Genomic DNA, 9,825 nt, shown 5'->3' with positions numbered 1-9,825 from the left:
ATAGATGAGTGTTTCTGAGTGATCGACTTTCAAATCCTCTTCTGACATATCCTTATGATGGTGGTTGACAGGGATGACAACGACTGCCGATCACAAAAAGGTTTGTAAACAACATGTTGTCATGAATAAAGTTTTTTCAAACAAATTTTTATTATGTTCTATTTTACTTTCATCATGTTTATTGTCGGTTGTTTCAATGAGGAAATAGCTGAAATTGTTCCGATTTTGGTCACCATAGAACATGTCCCTAACAGTTTCATTAACATTTCATTTCTATGCAAAAGATATGCATTCGTTATTTTTTTTAATGTCATCATGGAAGCAGTCAGGCTTGCGGCCTAGAACGCCCAAAACATCTGATATCGAACGCCCGTATTTCCTCTATTTGAGGCTATGCTGTCTATTAATTCGCGACAACCCTTAACTCGGCGTGTATTAGAGACCTGGCTGGTATTTTTAGAGACCCAGGTGTAAGAGAGGAAATTTAGATACGTTTTACAGTTCATATGAGGCTGATAGATCGGCAGCCATTTTATTATAAATCGATATGTAAGGCCATCTCTTTCTTCATACGCACGTTTTTTTTTTGTGAAAGGCTTAATATATTTGAAAGGGGTTTTCATAGGTAAAAGGAAACCTCTTTTTAAACCATCGGAATTAAGCATTCATCAAATGTCATACACTATAAGCTGGGGTTTTACTTCTTGTTGTTGTTGTTGTTTGTTGTTTAACGCCGCACTCAGCTGTATTACAGCTATATGACAACGCTTTATAAATAATCGAGTCTGGACCAGACAATTATGATTATGATATAATCATAAGTATCGATCCACGCAGTATGGGTTGCTGAAGACCTATACTACGCCGGATCTTCACAGGTCTGGTGGTTAAACTCTTCTAATAGGCCCGTCTATGTTATCTGTATGTAAGCTCCTCTGATTGGGACGTTCCCAAAGCCCTGTGGTCCACGTCGTGATTCTTTATGGTACTGGTGGCATATTTTACATTACTATCATGAGTTACTATCATTGGTTAATAACCACATGCGAAGGGTATTTTTCTGAAACTCGTCATTTTTTTTACTATTGCTTTCAAAGGTGGCTCAAAGTAAAACAATAATTAATGAATATTGTTAGAGGTCAACTGCATTTAAGACTGTTAGATGGGGGGTATATATTGGAATTAAAATGTTAGTAGACACAATTGGGAACATTTCTGTTGATGCTCGACTGTGGATCACATCTTAATAGTGATGATAAAAAAAAATCGTGAAGAGGTGAGCGTATGTTGCCCCAAAATGTTACAAACACATCTAAAGGCAAGGCATCGCTGATGCATCGAATTTGGAAAAGTCTTTCACAAACGTTATACAATTTTTACTAAAGCATTCCATTGATAAAGGAACTTGAAAGTTTGCAGAAAGGACAGGCTCGATGGGACCTCCAAAATTGTGAAATGTAGACACCAAAGGCTCGAGCTGCATCCAGATTGCTTGACAAAAAAGGGAATGTAACAATTTGAAAACTGAAGTCACCCCCTTGCCCTGTGGAAAATAGTTTGTTTATGTCAATGTTTATGCTTAGATCTAAATATAAAACAGATGACGCAGTTTGACTTGGTTCAAATGGTCACCACGTTCTTGACACGGCCTGATGATAATCATTTAAGGAAAGATATATATCATTCAGTAAATCATTATTATCATTCTGCTTTTATATTGATTTGTTCTTTTCATTTGATTGATGTGTTATCTGACATTTCATTGCTATTTTTAAGACGACAGATAAATACTTTAAAGGTATGGTCTGTAGAGAATCAGTTCATGTCTTATACAGTGTCGTTCTTCATGATTTGGTGACACGAGACACTTTTTTAACATCCCTTCAGTTGAAGCCGCCATTGCAACAGTTGATTGTGGTCCATTGTATCTTACAGGTCACAATCACCTATTGTTTTGACAAGTAACCATTGTAATTATCTGGTTTAAAATCATGTTATTTGCTTTGATAAGGAGACTGCTTCAGGACACTACTACCTATTATTTGTCTAATCAACTTTTGGGCTTCAAATCTGTTTCACTTTATATTTATTACAAAAACAAAAAATAATTTTTGATGTATTGACATTTTTTATGTATTAACATCAGACATCTTTTCGAGGCAAGGGAGATTTCTGACTATACAATTCTAGTTTCCACCCTTTCCAAACTATGCTGGAACTTCCGAGTTTTGGATAGCCTAACGAATCTGTGCAAAGTTTACTCAAAACTGCGTAACAAAATCGACATCCGATTCCTTAACAACACGGCAACTTGCGTGGATGTTTCAGTCGATTGCAGGATTTGCAAAGCATGTGTGCCGTCAAATGGCCGTCGACAGATATCTTTTCCCAATCTTTTCATGCACGAGATATGAGGGATTGAATCTCACACATAATACATAACTCGTAATAGCAACTGATGACGCTATAATTAAGCCACGAAATTCTAGCCTAGTTTGACAAGAGTGAGAGTTGGACATTATAGTCAGTTTCCTCCCTTGCCTGCAGAAGGTGACATTTGATTGCTTCCAATATATTGTGTGAACTGCAAACTTAGACGAGTTCCTTTGATGATCATGAGGTCAAAGTAGATCCTACTACATGAAGAGATTAAGGAGTCTCTTGTGGAATTCATTTAAGTCAATCTGTGTAACATCCGGTCTCATTTTTCAGGTAATATGCATATTGACTGAAACTTCCAGTCAACATGTTTATTGCCTGAGTGAATATGTCAATATACAAAATGACTGCCATTTTTAGTCAATATACATATTACCTGATTATCGACATTGACTGTGACATATACGAGTCGTACATACATATAAAAGCTTATGTAATCAGGCACACACACAAGAACTGTACCTACAATAAAATACAGATGTATCCATATGTCAAAAGTTGTCATATCCATATCCTGTATTTTCACTTATAAGAGCCATACACAGAGTATCTATACGGACATATGCGTTGATCAACAATACCAGAAGCATATAATCATACAGTTTTCATACTTCTGTCAGGCTCGCTGACTTGGTTGATGCATGTCATCGCTCCCAATTGCGTAGATCGATGGTCATGATATTAATCCCTGCATTGTCTGGTCCAGACTTTATTTATTTACAGACCGCCGTCATATAGCTGGAATATTGCTGAGTGCGGCTTTAAACAACAAACCAACCAAATCATACTTCTGACCAAGGGCTCTGACTAGCCCCTGCGTAGTCAAATCACGTCCAAATGTTTGGAGTCACGATCTAGAAAAGCACTTTGTGTTACAGCCTCATCATTCACAAAAGTTATGTTAGTCAAATCGTCTCGATAATTTGCCGTAACATATTCCATGGGGCGTGATGAATGTTATATCAATGGATCACTATGACGATCCGGGATAGAATAGGTCTTCAGCAACTTATGCTTGCCGTAAAAGGCGACTATGCTTGTCTAACGGGATCGGGTGGTCAAGCTCGCTGTCTTGGTTGATGCAGGTCATCGATCCCAATTGCGTGGATCGATGCCCATGATATTAATCTATCGATTGTCTGGTCTAGACTCGATTATTTACAGAACGCCGTCATATAGGAATATTGCTGAGTGCGGCGTAACACAACAAACCAACCAACCAACCAACCAATGGATCACTAAACATTAGTGATGACACCCTGCGTTCGCCAAAAGGGTAAGAAGGTCCTGCTCTGCCGAAAGCATCCGCCACTCACAGAAATTGATCAGAAATAAGAAAGTGTGTGTTTGTTGCCTAACGTCGCATCCAGCAATACTCCTATCATACGACGGCGGCCTGTAAACAATCTGGTCTGGACCAGACAATCCAGTGAATTGAATTATAGGAAATGATCCACGTCGTCGGGGTATGACCACCTGATGACCAACCACACACACAGATTGTGATATAGACGACAATCAAAATCTGGTTATCTATTTCAGATATTGGTATAAAATGTGCAATATCTTGGATGGAAAGAAGTTTTCTCATGACAATTACATACAATATAATTATAACGCATGTGACCAGGGGGGCAGGTCAGTAGTGAAATGGACTTGAACACGATGAGACGCATCTTTTCTGAAGGACATTGAACAGGCATGGACGCCAGTGTTGGCGGCAGCATGCGCAGGACATGGGGGCGTGGTAATGAATAGTTTTATGAATACAGGAGGTATTGTATCACTTGTTGCCGATCACGGTTACATCATTCTTCACAATGGCTCACAAGGAGGACCATGTTCAGGATCAACAGACACAGGAGTGTTGATAGCAAAACGAAGAAACAACAGTGAAGTGTATGACTTTCTCATATCATAGAGGTCTATAGGTTACTTCTGTTGTCCCGTCGTCCCCATTTAGTATGACGTAAGGATACGTGTTTGAAATGTGTTTGGAAATTCTATTTCGGCTGAAAATAAGTACCGGAATCTTTTATTTTGGTAAATCCATATGGCCGAATGGTAAACATTACATTCTTCCTTATTTGTAAGGGTAACTGTTAGAAACACGCTTCTTTTAACTGCATTTAAAACATTAATAACAACAATCGAAAAGTATTTAAAGTCAAAGGGAGACAATGAAATCACCTTTCCCCATCTTTCAAATTCAGATTCAGTAAATCTTCATTATCTTATAAATACTCTTCCCAGCTGTCGTTGGATTGGTTTTCGATATATGAAGAAGAGGAGAGATAAATGTTTTATGCACTTTGTCAATGAAGGATCGGTCCCTGTCTTATGTGACCCCATTCTTCACCATTCATCGATTTGGCAGAAATCTTATATTGATCCTTAGCTTGGTATCAGTTTCTGATGACGGTTGTTAGTGGATGTGTGTGGACAGTTGTGTTTGTTTTTATGTAAACTCCATCAAGTGCTCCTTTACAAACACATCGAGATGATACTGCTGTGTCTCGGTCAATGTACCAACATGCTCCTCACATTCACTGTTTTTCCCCCCATGTGTAGCAATTAACATGAGACCTTATGCCATAATGGACATCTATCACTGTCAAGAACGCTGGCCTCAAGCTGTTCCAAATTAGAAGTAATTAAAAAAGGTGCCTGTTTGAGTATTGAATACAACTTTGAAACATGAACATGTCATCTATCGACACAAATCTTTTAGGTGAAGATGAATTCTTTATGTCTTTTGGAACTCAATACCGTTCATTCAAATTCAAATTTCCGAATTTAAGTACATGGCCTCTTGTTTTTAATTATTCAGAAACTGGACTCTAGTATAATTAGCGATTGAGGATAATACTTCTGGTAAGGAATTATTTCTGACAGTCATGCTTGTGTGAACATTATCCTTGGAAATATAATTAGATATATTCCTGTGTAGGAACAGCACCCCATAAATTAGTGTCTGCGCTCATAAGAGTACATGGGACACGTACTGAAACAAATGTTTGGAGAAAACATTTAAACTGTCACTGAAAAACACACTATCCGTAACCAAAGTCATAGTACTGCACTGAATAGTTTATATTACATTGTACATAGAATTACTTTCCAATGTCATATCGAAAACAAAGTGTTCACAATATACCCTTAGGTCACAAGCCCCTCCATCATTCTATGACATTCGCCTATATATACTACAACCATGGAACACTGTTTTGGATTGGTTATTATCCTGTAAAACGAATAAATGCATAGTGTTTCAGTATTCATCTTATTAAGGTGCAAGAAGTAGCCCTGAAAAGCAATATTTAAGACGTAAATGACGAGGTGGAGTTGTTTATCGTACAATAAAATACTGCAGGTGAAATAAGTGTGGTTTATTCTCCCTGCATACTTTATAGTGCGAATTCTTTTTTTTAATATGAGATTTCAACATTATGTACAGCCTCTTTAAGGATGATGATAAAATGTATAAGCTTTAAACATATCTAGCCGTATTTAACTAATGATGACTCCCTGAAGAGAATCCGACCTCGACAATGTCGGACAAGTCCATTCTATGCACAGGTAGGTATTTCCCCACGTCCGATTGTCATATTTCTCCCGCTTTTGGATGCGATCGTTCGGCCATCGCGTTTATCTGACTTGCCAAGCTATGGGGAACCAACTCACTAGACAGTTCCCTCTCAAAAATAGAGTCGTCCCATTTACGACGTCAATTTTTAAGCTGCGAGTGCATGTTCGAATCTCCACAAAGGGCGAGAAATAAGCCACGCTTCGTTCTTCATTGTTCTTTGCGATTTATCTCGTAGCTATCTTATATAATACAATTAAAACTTGTATTCATATCGTGTATTGTTTATCACCACGTGATATTTGTGTAATATCAGTTATCAACATTTTGCTATTAAACAATATCAGGTGCGCACCCAGACCAGGTTTCAACATTGCAAAAAAAAACAGTATGGATGGAAGATATTGCAGGCTAATCGAGCAGGTTGATCGTGTTATAGTCATTAATAATTATATTTAGAAACAAGGTGTTACAAATGAGAAAGTAAGAAAATAAAGATGAAAAGTAAATTTGAACCTCAACATAAGAGGCCATGTGAAATATTGTTTAAATCCATTTGATAATTAGGACATAAACCTACTGTGTTTTGAGATTGTTGGTCGCGGAGAGAAGGTTGGTGGGTGACCAGCTAAACTTAATGTTTCCTGGGCTTCAATTCTGCTTCACATGAAACATAGTTTAAATATGGTTTATCCTCAGTTGTGCAAGTGACTTCGTTGGAAGTATGTCTCTGTTCACACAGCAGTGAATGGGTTCCTAGTATGATGAGATGGTAATGTGACTGTTAAACACTCTAGTGCCTCATACGGCAACTTGGTTTCTATACTCCCCATGGAGTTTTTTTTAATCCTTTTATTGAGATACATTGTATGTTGTTGAAAGAAACAGAAGAAAATTGCTGTACCGTGCGACTGAATGGATCGGGTGGTCCATTGTTCAATTCATACCTGTACGGCTTGGGGCGTTACACATAATAGACTCGATAGTTCAGTGGACGTCCTCAGATACCTGGAATATTGCTGACTGCGACGTTAAACAACAAAAACCAAAAACACACGGGCATTTGTGCGAATGCTGGATACTGTATTGACACATCACATTGTTCAATTTTTGCTAATCTAAAACGACCGTAGTTCTATGCACATGCACACAAACACACGCACCTTGTAGATGAAAGCTGGCTATATTACCTGTATGTGGGCGAAGAATTACAATACGGAATTACACTGCAGTACAATACAGCCATTCAAGTTATGCAAGTCCTATTTTTACACCTTACCTTTAACATGGCGTACGGGCAGATAGGGAAAATGTGTACGGACTAGTATGGACTTGACGCGCTTCATGCGCAGCTTACTACCAGTAGTTCCTGGTATTGTTACGAGGAGTATGGTTTGTTTGTTTGTTGTTTAACGCCGCACTCAGCAATATTCCAGCTATATGACGGCGGTCTGTAAATAATCGAGTCTGGACTAGACAATCCAGTGATTGATATCATGAGCATCGATTACATGCGTCAACCAAGTCAGCGAGCCTGACCACCCGATCCCGTTAGTTGCCTCTTACGACAAGCATAGTCGCCTTTTTCGGCAAGCATTGGTTGCTGAAGACCTATTCTACCCCGGATCTTCACAGGTCACGAGGAGTATTGAGGAAAGCGGTAATAGAAACAAAAAAAGGCAAATTCTTTTGCTGTAAGTTTTCAGGTTTATTACCTTCCTTTGGTTCATCTTTTGACGACTTTCGGTAGGACGCTAACGAGGATCGAACCACAAAAAGAACATGGAGAACATTTGAATCTGAAGTCTTCAGGGTACCTGCAGAGATGTATATCGGACTTTACTGAACACATTTTGACAATTCTGTTGGAAGGTTTCCGGAAAGGTATCCATGTAGGATTCAAAAGCGGCGTAAAACCATACTCAATCACTCAATCACTCACTCACTATTCGTCGTAAAATTCAAAATAGAAGTGCAAATTGTATGAATGGATCACTGAAAATCAGTGATGACACCAGGTGTTCGCGAAAAGGGTACGCATGTCCTGCCCCTCCGGTAGCGCGCCACTTATACTATGTGCATAAAAAACTCATTTTGTTGCATATGGAAAGGGTTTTGTCTCTTTTGTGATTTGAGTGAGTGAGTGAAAATGTACAATCACACCGTTATTGTTTCAGCCATATTGCAACGAGAACATGTTAGGGAATGAAACATGTCAACAATGAAACAGTCTCAGGAAACCAGGAAGACGGCGGTGATCACCAACGAAGCGGCAGATCACGTTTAACGTCTCATCGTCAGAAGTGGGTTCGAACTTCCAAAAACAGCGGGTTTCAACCAGCGATACCAGCTGCTATATATGTAACCATTGCTACCAACATTGCAACGTTGATGGTATCAAGTCGCCCTCAAAGATGTCCGATATTGAAGAATACATCTTCCCGGGGCAAGAGAGGTAACTGACTATAAAAATCCAGTTTTCACACTTGCCGAACTAGGCTGGTATTATTGAGTTACATTTTGGCTGGACTAACGAGTCTATGCATAGGCCAATCAAAATGGCGCACCGAAATCGAAATCAGGTTCGTAAACTGTCGTGCAGATTACGATCGATTGCAGGATTTGCAAATCATGTGCACCGCCAACCCGTTGTCAGCAGATATTTTCCAAATCTTTTCAAGTTTTAAATCAAGGTGTTTACGTGATTTGATGAATTGCGCGATGTAAGACCCGTTTTATCACAATATAGATCTTGATTATCGATCAGATCGTCCTGACTTGGCGCCACCATTTTGTGTGAAGCAAACGCAAGTGATGGAATCTGATTGGTCCATAGGAGAGGCTTAAAAGGGACATAACTGGTAATAGCCACTACGATCGAGTCCAGTAATTCCAGCCTAGTTCGGCAAGGGTGGAAACTAGATTTTTGAAGTCTGTTAACTCTCTTGCTTCGGGAAGATGTGAAGAATAAGGCGTTTAAGAAATATGCACATCCTGTTCTGTCGGTAGCACCCGCCACTTACACAACATGTTTCAAACAGTAAGTGTTTCTGGCCTGACTCTGACCAACACTACTCCTGCCATGGGACGCTTGCCTGCAAACAAACCAGACAATCAAGTGACGAAACAGAAAATCCAGTGACACGACAGTGCATTTACTGATTTTGTTGCTTAAGTTTGAATATTACGTCTGCTGCGTTCGTTTTGCAACACAGTTTTATTGTCTTGGCCTAAACGTATTTTTAACGTGGTATGTTATGTTGACACCTTATTAGGGACCGACCATCTGATATTCTTGATATTCTGATAGGGGGGATCTATTTTTTTCCTAAAATCACATTCCAACGATATCATTTTTGTGGTCGACATTTTTTGTTCTCACGATAGGAAGCATAATTATTATTTACGGGGCTAATTTCGCTTTGTCGATAAAATCCCAATAATAATGCAGGATACACTAAGGATATGTATTTTTAACGTGGTATGTTATGTTGACACCTTATTAGGGACCAACCATCTGATATTCTTGATATTCTGATAGGGGGGGATCTATTTTTTGCCTAAAAACACATTCCAACGATATCATTTTTGTGGTTGACATTTTTTTTTCTAACGAAAGTTTGCATAATTATTATTTACGGGGCTAATTTCGCTTTGTCGATAAAATCCCAATAATAATGCAGGATACACTAAGGATATGTGTATACGGTGTATACGGTTGATACTGTATCTGAATGATCATTGTTATCTGTTCGCAAATAATAATAGTGTTTTAGGACAATGGACCCTTATCATATGCA

The sequence above is a fragment of the Haliotis rufescens genome, unplaced genomic scaffold, assembly GCF_023055435.1.
Source record: "Haliotis rufescens isolate VD_foot unplaced genomic scaffold, xgHalRufe1.0.p SCAF_18, whole genome shotgun sequence".
In the NCBI taxonomy this organism is placed as follows: Eukaryota; Metazoa; Mollusca; class Gastropoda; order Lepetellida; family Haliotidae; genus Haliotis; species Haliotis rufescens.
Note: the sequence above shows the minus strand (reverse complement) of the source record.